The sequence below is a fragment of the Dermacentor silvarum genome, chromosome 4, assembly GCF_013339745.2.
Source record: "Dermacentor silvarum isolate Dsil-2018 chromosome 4, BIME_Dsil_1.4, whole genome shotgun sequence".
In the NCBI taxonomy this organism is placed as follows: domain Eukaryota; kingdom Metazoa; phylum Arthropoda; class Arachnida; order Ixodida; family Ixodidae; genus Dermacentor; species Dermacentor silvarum.
The window spans coordinates 206,359,461-206,372,908 of record NC_051157.2 but is presented as its reverse complement, the minus strand read 5'-3'; the positions used below and the strand labels follow the sequence as shown (position 1 = coordinate 206,372,908).

Below are 13,448 nucleotides of genomic sequence, written 5' to 3'. Positions count from 1 at the left end.
TTCTATAAGCTTCTTTTTCGCTTCATCCGTCCGCAGGTTAACAAGCCAGACGTGGGACATCTGGTAGGCACCTATTACAGCAACGTCCTTGATGACGCCGGCGTCTTGTAAGGGCTTTCGAAAGTCTTCGATGCGATATGGACGACCTGAGATGTCGCAGTGCAGCATGACTGCACGCTTCATAGCTTCACCTGATTGAAACGTTGGGCAAAATAATCCTGTAGTCCTTGGGCACGGAAAACGACGGGTTACCACGGCCGTTGACGACCGCTGTCGCAGCTCGCTCGGAGCCAACCATCCTGCGTCCGCACGCGTCAGTGACCGGGAGCAGAATGAGTACGCCACGAAGCGGACATGGACACACGCACCACGATGGCAATAAATACCCAACATTAACGAAAGGCCGCGTTTCTAGCGCGTTTATAACGCGTTTGTGCTAGCGCGTTACGGCCCGTGTAAGAAGCTGGTGTAAGACGCTGTGGCCTCTCCGCCTTACCTTCAACGCGTTTCGAACGCGCTGCCCAAAGCGGTGGCAAGTCAAGTTCAAGTCGAGGAGCGTTTATGAATACGGGGGGTATACTCTCTCAGCAGTCATGTGATGGCGTCGGCAAACGCGGTGCACGTTCTGGCATGTGTAAATGGCTGCGTAAGACGCTGTGGCCGCTCCCCCTTACTAGAAAGTACTGCACGTTTCTAACGCGTTTGTGCTAGCGTGCCCTTAAGCGGGAGATCCGATGATACCCTCTGGAGCTTCGCCAACTCATCATCATTCACCCCGTGGATGTGCTGTGATTTTTTTTTACGTGCGCTCTTCGGCAAAAAACACACGCGACCGTCACTCGGCAGGGGAAAAGCCACGCTACCACTCTTCCCCTGCCGAGTGACGGTCGCGTGTGTTTTTTGCCGAAGAGCGCACGTAAAAAAAAGCAACACATTATGGCAGCGGTGGGATTCGAACCCACGCCTCCGAGGGGACTGGTGCCTTAAAGCAGCGCCTTAGACCGCTCGGCCACGCTACCTTTTTTTTTTTCTACAACACAAAACGTAGCACACATCACAAATGAGACGTCAAAACAAAGTTAGAAGAAAGGTTGTTATCGTAATGCACATGATGCCGTCGGTCACGTGGTGACCGGCGATGTCATTTAAAATTCTTTTAGTGTAGCCAAGGGTTCCACGCTGGCAATCCAGGGGGAAACGCATTCTTTTGTTTTTTCCACTTCTATTAAACGAGCAATGCTCTCTCGAAAGTACAGCCGTGCCGGTCTTCTATCTGGTTCACAGTAGAAGCCAGCCATTCGTGAGCGCCATATACTTTGCAGACCAGTCAACATAATCAGATCAAAAGGTACTCCTTCTTCGTTGTCTATTGCAAGGTACCTGATGCCGTGCGTATCTAGCGGGAATTCTTTTTTCATTGTCCGCTGCAGCACATCATCCCCCCCTCCCCCAAAAAAACCCTCCCAACGGTGAAGAAAAACGTGATCGATGGTTTCCGGTTGTTTGCAAATAAAACAGTGAGAACCCCAGGGCATATAAAATCCACGCTCCTCAAGGAAAGTTCTTACTGGAAGCGTCCCGGTCCGCAGTTAGAAAAAGAAAGATTTCACGCTTGGCGCTACTTGCATTCTTTTAACTCTTTTCAGGACGTTCTGACCTTGGCCTGCACTGTATATGGCTCTGTACAAGGGAATCGGCAACACTATGTCACATATGTCTTTATACATTTTTCTCTTTGTAACAGAATACAAATAATCATTAGAAAAACGAACGCATAGAAATCGCACACTTGCTACTACTTCCTTAAGGTAACCTTGTACCGAACCACTCAAGACATGGGTGCTTATAACATAGTCGGGTAACAGTCGCCCTAATCTTGCCTGGCACACCGTTTGCAGGAATGGGTCGCTTACATCGCGAAAAAAGAAAAACCTGTTCACTAACTGTGAGAAAGAGATGTGCCAGTCCAAGCCCCCCACAGTTTACTCTCCGAAACAAATTTGTGCGACTGCACCTTTCCCAGGTAGATCCACACACAAAGATCGCTAAAACCCTATACAATTTCTGAACATTTACCCTAGAACAATACATAACTTGCATCACATACCACAGTTTGGCCACAAAAAACGTGTTACACACGGTAGCCCTCGCAAACATGGAGAGATATTTAGCCCTCCAAGCATTCGCCTTTTCACGTAAGAGATCTGCTTGTTGCTGCCAGTAGTCATTATTATTCTTGTAGGACTCAAGTGGCACACCCAGGTATTTCACAGGCATTTTCTGCCACACGACGTCGGCAAAAATGTCCGGGGTCGATGGCCACACTCCGTGCCAAAATCCCAGGCACTTTCCCCAGTTTACCCGACTTCCTGTAACGTCGCTGAAAACTTTGACAGCTCTAATGGACTCTTCAATGCTTTCATAATCGATACAACACACTGCAACATCATCTGCATATGCGAGCAATTTCACCTCTGACGATTGTAAACGAAAACCGTTAATAGCATTCTTTTCAAGTACTGACAGACATAACGTTTCAATGTAAATGCAGAACAAAAGTGGACTGATGGGGCAGCCCTGGCGAACGGAACGCTGGATTTTGATGGGGGCCCCCAATGCCTTGTTAATAATTAGTCTGGCAGAGCAATTCCGATACGCCAGAGCTACACCGTCCATGATGATGCCCCCGACATTAATGTGTTCTAATATGGCAAACAAAATAACATGCGCTACACAACCAAATGCCTTCTCCAGATCCAACTGGAGTACGGCCACACTAGCTTCAAGGGAATCACAACACTCAAGAACGGACCGCATCTTATGAACATTTGTAGCTATAGTGCGACCCTTAATTCCACACGTTTGGTGCGGACCAACTATGTCTTTAATTACTGACTGAAGCCTAGCTGCTAGAACTTTCATTAAAATCTTGTAGTCCACATTTGTGAGTGCTATTGGTCTATATGATGTTACTTGCTTCAGCTTGTCCTCGTCCTCTGTCTTCGGAATCAGCACCGTGTGGGATTCACTGAACGACGGTGGTAAAACTTTACCATCGTACGCTTCGTTAAAAAGTGCTACGAGTACTTCTGACAATTCTTTTTTAAACCGCTTTTACCACGCAGCGCAAAGCCCATCAGGGCCAGGCGACTTGCCGGGATTCAAATTATCAATCGCGTGTTCCACTTCGAAAACAGTTATCGGCGCTTCTAATGTAGCTTTCGTTTCATCACTCAGTTGAGGCATGCGTGCTAAAAAAATCGTTTTAAAGCGTTCCAGGTCTACCTGCCCATGTGCAAATAGATTCTCATAGTGCTGAAAGAACACACGTGCTATGCTATCGGTACCTGTAACTTCGAGACCACCCGCTTCGATCACGTCAATCTGATTGCGCCGTGCGTGCGCCTTTTCCAGTCCAAGCGCCCTTTTTGTGGGTGTCTCCCCTACAGCAAAGGACTCGGCTCTAGCGCGAACAATCGCGCCGCGATAACGTTCCTCGTCATGCAGTTCAAGTTGCTCTTTGATATTCCGTATATCACTTTTGAATGTTCCCGGCTCTTGGCACTCCAGTTCTGTCAACTCCCCCCCCCCCCCCCCTAGGTTGTTCTTAGTTCTCTTTCTTTCTTTTTTGCGTCATGGTTTGGTGTGACGGTACGATAGATGGCTTTTATTTTAATGTGTTGTTTAAACTCTTCCCATCGTTCTGCAAGTTTACCCTCTCCGTTAAGAGGAGTTTTTGCGATGCATTCCAACACTGCTGCTACGAAACTTTCATCAGTGGTCCAGTTTCCAATTCACTTTCCACAGGTCCCAAGAGAAGCTGCAACCTTTTGTCTTTCTTCCTATGTCACATTTAACTAGACAATGATCATTGAAGGAAAAGGACAGACATTGTAACTGTTGCACATCGGTATTGCTGCAAGCGACACGTAAATGCGATCTAATCGCGCATGGCTGTTCCCTTGAAAGTGCGCGAAACGCACATCTCGCGTCCCTATCATGCAGTCAGCCACGTCCTCTAATTCGCATTCATTAATTATTTCGGCCAAGATATCCCTACTTCTATCGCTTTTTTTACCTTTATTTGACCTATCTCGGGTACTCAGAACACAATTAAAATCACCCAATATTACCATATGTTTATCAACAGCCATATACTCCTTTAACTTAACAAAAAATTGCGCCCGTTCTTCTAACGCATTAGGAGCATAAATGCACACAACACACCATTCCAGTCCACTGAAAACAACATTGCACAAAACTAATCTGCCAGATGGACAAGAAAAGAAGCCTTGCACTGCGAGACCCGGTAACTTCTTAATGAACAGTACACAACCAGCTGACGCCCCTATGGCGTCGCTCACTATTGCATAATACCGCGACGTAAACCGCTGCACCATGCTCCGGGTCTCCTCGTCACCATCCACTTTTGTCTCTTGCACTGCTAAAACGTCAAGGTCATGGTCCACCAGTAGCCTACACACTTGGCTTTGCTTTCGCTTGGCGGCCAGAACTCGAACGTTTAGCGTAGCCAGTCTAAGCGTCGGGTTGGGAGCCATGGCTGTCTAGTGAAAAAATTGGTCCGGAGCCTGGTGCTTACCTTTAGCGTCTAGCACTCCGATAGACACCTCCAGAGCCACCCGGTGGACCGGTACCACTGGAGAGCGGTGGTGGCTTGTTCTCAGTCTTTTTTTCTGCTGTGGTGATGTTGGGACGTGGCTTGTAGCTGCTGCGCCTGCCCCCAGATGTCCCAGAAGTCTTCGACGGCGGCCCGTCCTCGCTACTTCCTTGGTACGCTGCGTTGTCTGCAGCCTGTTCAAGAGGCCGTTTTGCCGAGGCTCCAACGTTGCTGCACGTTGCGTCATTCCTTGCCGACAGGTCTTCCCCTGTCTCCATTGACACGCTTGCTTCTGCTGAGCTGCTTGTGATTTTTTCCTTGGTCTTGTCGGCTGTATCTTTTACAGCTCCTTCGGTATCCTTGTTAACCACTAGGGCCCCCTCCTCGACAGCAGGTGCAAGCCCACCTTCTGCCGCACTTAGGGTTGCCTGGTCTCCTGCCCCTTTTGCCGCTTCCTCGGCCTCGACCGCATCCATCACTAGCTGCGCGGCGTCGTCGCCCTCGGCCGGCCCGGTCGCAGAAGCGTACGTACGTATGCAATGGTCTTCCGAGTGACCAAACCTGCGGCATTGCGAGCACCGGGAGACCTTGCACTCCCGACGTACATGACCACAGCCTTGGCAGCGCAAGCACTGCATTGGGCGGCCAGGCACGACAACCAGCGCCAGTTCACCAGCGACTCTGATTTGGTGTGGGATGTCTTCCAGCTTCAAGCCGCTCTTGAGCTTGAGCAACACGGAACTGGTAGTCGTCCCCTTGTCGCTGATTCCTTGTACCCGCCACCACTCTCGGGTGACCTGAAAGACCTTTCCAAAGGCCGCCAGCGCCATTCTTACATCTTCATCAGCCACACCATGTATCAGCCAATGAAGACGCAGCCGTACCTGCTGGTCTTGTGGGTCAACCACGATGCAGCGCCGCCCTTTTTACCTTGAGCTCCTTGACGTCCAGCAGCCGTTTCGTGGCGTCGACGTTGTTCATGGTCACCGCCCAGACGTGGTTGATCTGGTAAGCCCCAAGGGCAAGCACCTTCGGCAGCAGTCCTGTTGGGCCGAGAGCGTCCCGAAAATCCTCAGCTCTGTAGGGTCTGGCTCGCACGTCACCGTGCAAAACACGGTGTTTAGCACCACGCGTCCTTTTTGCAGGGGAAGCAAAATAATCTGATAGCCTGTGTCGTCTTCGCAGTTCACCCTGTTTCCGCGGCCAACTAGGGCCGCTGTCGCCGCTCCACTGGAGCCCATGATCCCGCGATCCGTTTATCGCGGAAGCCGGAAGCAGAATGGGCCACGCTACCACTGTTCTCCTGCCGAGTGACGGTCGCGTGCGCTTTTTGCCGAAGAGCGCACGTAAAAAAGTGACACAATATGGCAGCGGTGGGATTCGAACTCACGCCTCCGAGGAGACTGGTGCCTTAACCAGCGCCTTAGACCGCTCGGCCACGCTTTTTTTTTCTTTATTGCCGTCGTCGACGTACAAAATCAAGGGTTACAAATGATAAAACGTGCCAGCCACACTTTGGCCAACAGAGCACTAAAATCTTTTCAGTGACACCAGTTCATCGAGTACATACATCCATTGTGGTGGGTCAGACAGTGAATTGTAAGCGTCTCTCACGTAAACAACACTCTCAATGAAGTGTTCTCGCACCAGTATTACAACCAAGTCTGCATGTTCAAATTGCACGCGAGTTTTCCACATAGCGTAGAGGCCCAGGACCATAATGAGGTCGTACGGTACTTGCTCTGAGGTATCTATTGACAAAAAGCGTATCCCATATGGGTCCAGGGGTAACTGCTTCTTCAGCGTTCTCTGCAGAACGTCCCAGTGAAAGGTCGGGTCCCAGCAATCTAGGAAAACATGGTCTATTGTTTCTGGTTTTTTACATAAAAAGCAGTTGGTGTTCCAGGGGATGAAAATACCCTTGCTATGAAGCCAGGTCTTAACGGGAAGTGTGTTTGAATGTAATTGGAAGAAGAAGGACTTAGTTAATGGCCGTACTGGCATTTTCTTCACTCTTTTTAGCACGTCCTGTACGGGGCCTCCACGGTGTGGCGAGCGGTACAAAGGCACGGGGAGCATCGTGTCCACAAGATCTCTGTACAATTTTTTCTTTGTAACGGTGGGCAGATACTGCTGTGAGAAACGCACATTTAACATCCTATATGACATCACCACCACACGCAGGTATCCTTTCACAGTTCCCGGCATGTTCTGAGCCGACGAAACAACGAATCCCGGAAGAAGTCTGCCCAGCCGTACTTGTACTATTGTTCGAAGAAAGAGATCATTTTGATCCCGCAGAAACACAAAGCGTGACACAATATGTCGCAAAAAGAAGTGAACCAGACCAAGCCCACCTTTCTTGACCGGGAGAAACAAGTTTGTTCGACTCGTCCTCCCCCAGCTAGATGCCCAAATGAAAGTAGCGAAAATGCGGTGAATTTTTTGTACGCTTACCCGCGCAGCACACAACACATTAATAACATACCATATCTTAGAAATTAAAAAGAGGTTGCAAACAGTGGCTCTAGAAAACATTGACAATTGCTTTCCTCTCCAACCGTCAGCCTTTTCCTTTGCTCTCGAAGCTTGGTCGAGCCAGTACGGTTCGGCCTTACGGTAACTTCCGAGAGGCACCCCCAGGTACTGTGTAGGCAACTTTGACCAATTCAATCAAGAAAAGGTCTCCGGCGTGTCTTCCCAACTCCCCCCCCCCCCCCCCCATGCCAGAAGCCATAACCTTTATCCCAATTTATCTGGGCTCCAGCTGAATCGCAAAATTTTTCGACTACAGTAGTTGCCTCTTTAATGCTGGCTTTATTTGTGCAGAGAATCGCGATGTCGTCTGCATACGATAATATTTTAACGTGTGCTGCCTGTAGTCGATAGCCTGCTATGCGGTCGTTGTTTTTAATGGCCAAACAGAGTGGCTCAAGATACGCAGCAAACAGAAGGGGCGAAAGCGGGCATCCTTGACGCACCGACGAGAGCACACGAAAGCTATCGGTGAGCTGCCCATTAACAATGATTCGCGTTGAGCAGTCTTTGTACGCCATCGTTACGCCTTCCGTTATGGCACTGCCAACGTTCGTATGTTCGAGAATGCATATTAGAGCCTTGTGCGAAACGAGGTCGAAGGCTTTCGCCAAATCTATCTGCATCATCGCGACGTAAACGCCAATCGCATCGCAACACTCTAGCACACTTCGAACCACGTGTACATTTGTTGTAATACTGCGGCCTTTAATGCCACAAGTCTGGTGAGGCCCACCAATGTTTTGATGACACTTTGCAGTCGTTTCGCTAAAACTTTCGTGAATATTTTATAGTCAACGTTGGCTAGAGTTATCAGGCGATATGAGCCAGGCAACAAGCGTTTCTTTTCATCATCACTCTTCGGGATTAGTACGATATGCGATGTTGTGAAACACAAGGGCAATCTTTTTCGGTCATACGCTTCGCTGATAACTAGATGGAGGACATGAGCCAGCGCTGACTTAAAAGTTTTATAGAAAGTGGCCCCTAAGCCATCAGGCCCAGGTGCTTTACCGGGGGCCAACTCGTCTATTGCGCACTCTATCTCACTCAGGGTAATGGGATGTTCTAGCCGTGCCTTAACTTCTTCATCGAGCTTTGGCATCAGTGAAAGGAATTCCGTCTGGTAGCCATCTTTAGGTTCGCGTGGTTGACCTAAGAAGGCTTTGAAGTGATGGACGATCCCTTGTTTGATGTCGTTTTTGTCGGACGTGATGTCATTGCCTTTAGCTAGCTGGCGGATTTCCTTCCGACATGCGTACTTTTTCTCGTCTGAGAGAGCTCGTTTTGTTGGCGCTTCTCCCGCCCACAGCTTCTCAGACCTTGATCGCACAACGGCGGCTTTGTATTTCTCAGAGTCTATCCTTTCAAGTTCGGCTTTCACTTCCTTTATTTCGTTAACATACACACCAGGCTGGACACTTTTCATGCTGATGAAAAATTGCAGTTGCTGACGAATGTTCGTTTCTGCCTGTTTCAGGTTATGCCGAAGGACACTGCTTCTTTCAATAGCCATTGTTTTTACTTTCTGTTTAAATTCTTCCCATTTAATGGCGAAGCTTGCTAATTCGACTTTCTAGGCTTTCTAGTTCCTTCGCAACAGCATCAACGAAAGCATCGTCATCCAGCAACTGACATGACAAGAACTTTATTTCAGTCCTGAGGAACTAAGATCTAGGCGAGCCGAAGGCTCCCCCAGATTAAGTCGGTGGCTCCGCCCACGATGGGACCGGGAGACCAAGCAACTGCGCGTTCAATTTCCAGAGGTCCCAGTTAAAGGTGTGTTTGATCTGTCTTTTCCCAAAGGCTGCAGTTACCAAGCAGTGATCGCTATATGCAATGGGTTGCACATCATATTCACTACACAAGGGTGCCAATTCGGCTCACACATATAATCTATCTAGCCGAGCGTGGCTATCACGCTGGAAGTGAGTAAACTGCGGGTGAGTACCACTGGCGAAGACACTACCGATATCTTCCAAGTCGTAATCGTGCACCACTGCATTTAGCAATTCAGCACTCTTATCGCGTACGTGTGAAAATTTTGCGCGGTCGTCAGCAGTGCATACACAGTTAAAATCGCCCAGCAGTATTACCACCTTGTCACAGTTTACGTATTCTTCAAGACGCTCAAAGAAGGATCGCCGGTCTGTTTTAATATTCGGTGCGTAGACACAAATGACACGGAAATCCTTACCGCAAAAACAAAAATCAGCTACTAAAAGGCGCCCACTTTCACACGAAAACACTGACTGCACAGAAATGCCAAAGTTTCTTCGAATGAATACAGCGCAACCACCTGATCCACCAACAGCGCGAGAAACACACACGTCAAAGTGCGCACGAAAATTGGACACCATTCTGTCGGTTAGTTCTTGGCTCTCTATTTTCGTTTCTTGGATTCCCACAAGATGCAAGTCATTATCTAAGAGTAGCCGGCTTAGCTGACATTGCCGCCTTCTTGCACCGAGCCCTCGTACATTTAACGTGGCTACACGTAGCGCTCCTTCGATATTAGCTGCCATGACTACACGGTAGAATGGTGCCCATCACAGATATGCAAGGACGAGCATTCATAATGACGTGCCGATAACCGCGTCGAATGCCACAAAAGGAAACACAACCCGACCACTCGAAAGCAACACTCACATGCAACTTCGGCCCTCGTTCCTGACACATATCCAAAAGAATAGCGCTCAGGGTGACGGCCATTGCACTCACCAACCCCCAAACCCGCCTCAAGCCAAACACAGTACAGAACTACGGAGGCGGTTTACCCGCCTGCCGTGAATCGGCCGTAATGTTCGGCCGCAGCTTCAAGGTAGGTCTCCTCATACCTGGCGTTTTGGACGGTGGCTCGTCTCCGCCGCTGCTGTCCTGCATCGTAGCCAGGCTATTGGTCTGGTCGCGCGGGCGTTTCCCCGCCTGCAAGTTGGCAAGCCCGGTACGGGTGTCCATGTCTTCATGTTCAGGGGGGGTGGAGGCCGCTCCCGGATCAGGTGGGCTCTCTTCCTCACGGTTCGGCATGGCTACAGTGCCCTCCACTTGCTCTTGTTGTTCAGTGGCGACGGCTTCATTGACATGTTGCCCCTGTTGCTGAAGTCGTACCTCCGTCTTTGCCGCCTCGCCAGCTGCTTCTTTAGCCGTGGACGATGTGTCTTCCATGTCCGCCTCGTCCATGAGTAGGGCGGAGTTCGCTTGCGTACGTCCGCTCGCACTGACTGTCTTCATGACCGTAGCGTCGGCGCGCACCACACCGCGGTATGCGGCAGTCGCGACGAATATGGCTTGTTCCGCGGCAGCGTAGGCAGAGAGAGGCCCTGCCCGGCACAACCACGAGAGCCAGCTCGCCGGAGACGCTCACCTGGTGTGGGAGGTCGTCCAGCATTACGCCGGGCTTCAACTTCAGCGTAACCAGTCTTGTGGTAGAGTTCTTATCAGCCACGCCATGCACCCGCCACCGCTCGCGGGCGACGTCCGTGACCTTTCCGAACGGCGCGAAGGCAAGACGCACGTCCTCATCGGGAACGGTGTGCAGCAGCCAATGCACTTTCAAGCGCACATCCTGGTTGGCGGGGTCAATGACGAGGCATCGGCCCTTTTTGACCTGCAGCTCACCAACGCTGACGATCTTCTTCACGGCTTCGTCGTCCTTGAAGGTCACGGCCCAAACGTGGCTCATACGGTAGGCCCCGAGAGCCACCACTTCCGGCAGGAGCGATAACTGGGCGAGCGCATCGCGGAAATCTTCCACCCGGTATGGGCGGGCCCTGATGTCACAATTAGAGTGTACTAGAATATGGTAGAGTGGGACGAGCGGCTGGGGCGGCGCATGCTTTGCCGTGAGGCGCCCGACGTGGAAAAATACTGGGGAGGCGCTGCAGGTCGAAGTGGATTGGGCCGCATCAAGGTCGCGCCGTTGGAAACTGCTGGCGATACTGCTCGGCAGGGTCATTCGCATTACTTCGCGCGCTGGTATTTGCGTTAAGACCTCTCAAATGGTGTTCATAATCGAATATGACATGTATATATGTCTTAAGAATAAATGCCTTTCTTTCTCTTCATTTTATTTTTTAATGCCGCTCGGTGATGCGCGTGCATTGCGGCCGCAGTGTCGGCTTTCATTCTACTATGCGGTTCCCTTTGGAGAACAAATATTTTTCTCGTTCTTCAAGCAGCATGTATCTCTCGTGTGTATTGTTCCGCATATAGTTTTCCATCAGTAGGTCTTGCGAAACGCAAACGGAGAAACATATGTAACCTTCCTGCTTGCCGCTCCAAACAAGTAAAGCATATCTGCCCCATCCGGTACCTTGTACTCAGATTTCTTTCTTCTTTTGGGTTTTTTAACGTGCCAAAACCAGTTCTGATTATAAGGTACGCCGTAGTGGAGGGCTCTGGATTAATTTTGAGCACCTGGGGTTCATTAACGTCCACTACAACGCAAGCACACGGGCTTCTTGCATTTCGCCTCCACCGAAATGCGGCCGCCGCGGCCGGGATTCGATTCCGCGACCTCGTCCTCAGCAGCGCAACGCCTTAGCTAACTGAGCCCCCGCGGCTGGTACTCAGATTTACGGCAAGCATTGTTATTGAAAAAAAAAACTGCAGCGCAACATTCTATTCAAGTTTACGCCTTACTCGCGTAACAGAATGCGGAGTAATTGGTACGGGGTCCTTTATCGCGGTCGGTGTCATTCTGGAAATTCATTTCAAGTGGATGCGTTTTGCAACCTCACCGACTACAATTCGTAAATTGCAATATGTGTCGTAAAGTAATTAACTAAGAAGCTCATTAATCAATTTTGTTAATAAGTTGAATAGGCTGTTTCGATTTCTCGTGCTACTAATGTCCGCCTCTTCGAATAACCCAGCTCATCAATGAGAATTGTGCTAACTGCCACAGGAGATTTTTAAAAATTCCCTAAACCTTAATTTCGAACACCCAGTATAGTGGATACGGCGTTGCGCTGCTAAACTGGAGCTCGCGGGTTCAATCCGCCGCGGAATTCGATGGGAACAAATGGAAAACACTCGTGTACTTCTATTTAGGTGCACGTTAAAAAGCCCCAGGTGGGGAAATCTAAACCGGGTGCCTCATACTCATATCGTGGTTTTGCCACATAAAACCCACAAATTTGTTTGAACTAAAAAATTAAAAGACAGGTGGCTGCGTTCTTCGTCTTTTTTCTAGGAGTGTAAACAAAATAAATTATTCTCGAGTCTGATTTCCGAGAAAAGCATGTTACGCTTATCCTATATTTCATACATAAATGTAATGCCATTCCCAAATGTCTGTCCGCTCAACTAAGCAGCTTGTATATTATAAACGGCTGCTTTCAGTTATTCAACGCACTATCATAACGACAATAAGGAAGCAATTAGAGAAACGGCATACCTCACATACACGTACAGATATGTGTAGATCTGCTGCGTTCGTTCAAGAAGATAAGTGTGGTACCACATGGAGCACCCAGTTTTAATGGGTTGCAAAGATGGTGAGACTTTCAAAAAAAAGTTTTCCTTGCCTGAATCAAGTTAGCAGATTTATAGGCTGCCCCAAAACGGGGCATTTATATTGAATGACAGCTTATTACACTTATTAGCAGGGCTTATTAGCCGGACTTATTAACACCCCTGCGTTAATTCTCTCAGGAACTGCGCCTCTGCGCAACAGCCACAACTCTCCGGCAGCACAATCATTCGGAATAACAGTCCGCACTTGCATCCGTAACTCACCTTTGAGACTGCAATAGTGCTGTTATGCGTTACATTCGTACGCATAACAGCACTGTTATGTTAAACGGCTGTTCGGCGTCGTACAGCATATCAATAACACTTGCATATATATATATATATATATATATATATATATATATATATATATATATATATATATATATATATAGTTTTAATTGCCTGCTATGAATATTATTTCTGCGAGTGAGAGTTTTATGTGCAGTATTCACTAATACGTGTCTTTCGTATGCAAACGTGCACGGTCGGGAGTTCTCACTGTACCATTTGTGCCATTCTCAATGTACCCTTTGATTTAATTACGTAGAAATACATCGGTCATTCTTCGCGCCACGCAGCTAATAAACCTGGTTTATTTCACTTTAATATTGTTTTCTTTGATCATTGTTCCTGATCAATATCCACCGACAAGAAGCGCGCGTAAAATGACACGCTATCAGTAATAAAATTTTCCTACGTAGCTTCATGTTGCAGAGATTCCAGTTGCTTTTAGAAGACAGTGTTAAAAACAATGCTTCACTTGGCTAAAACTACCTTT

The 13,448-nt window shown here is 48.7% G+C and overlaps 1 non-coding gene across 1 annotated transcript; it reads right to left on the bottom strand.

Moving 5' to 3' along the window:
- Window positions 1-937: 937 nt before the first annotated feature.
- On the bottom strand, window positions 938-1,019 carry Trnal-aag (transfer RNA leucine (anticodon AAG)). The gene has a single exon. It is a non-coding gene; the product is annotated as a tRNA-Leu (tRNA).
- Between the last annotated feature and the right edge of the window lie 12,429 nt (window positions 1,020-13,448).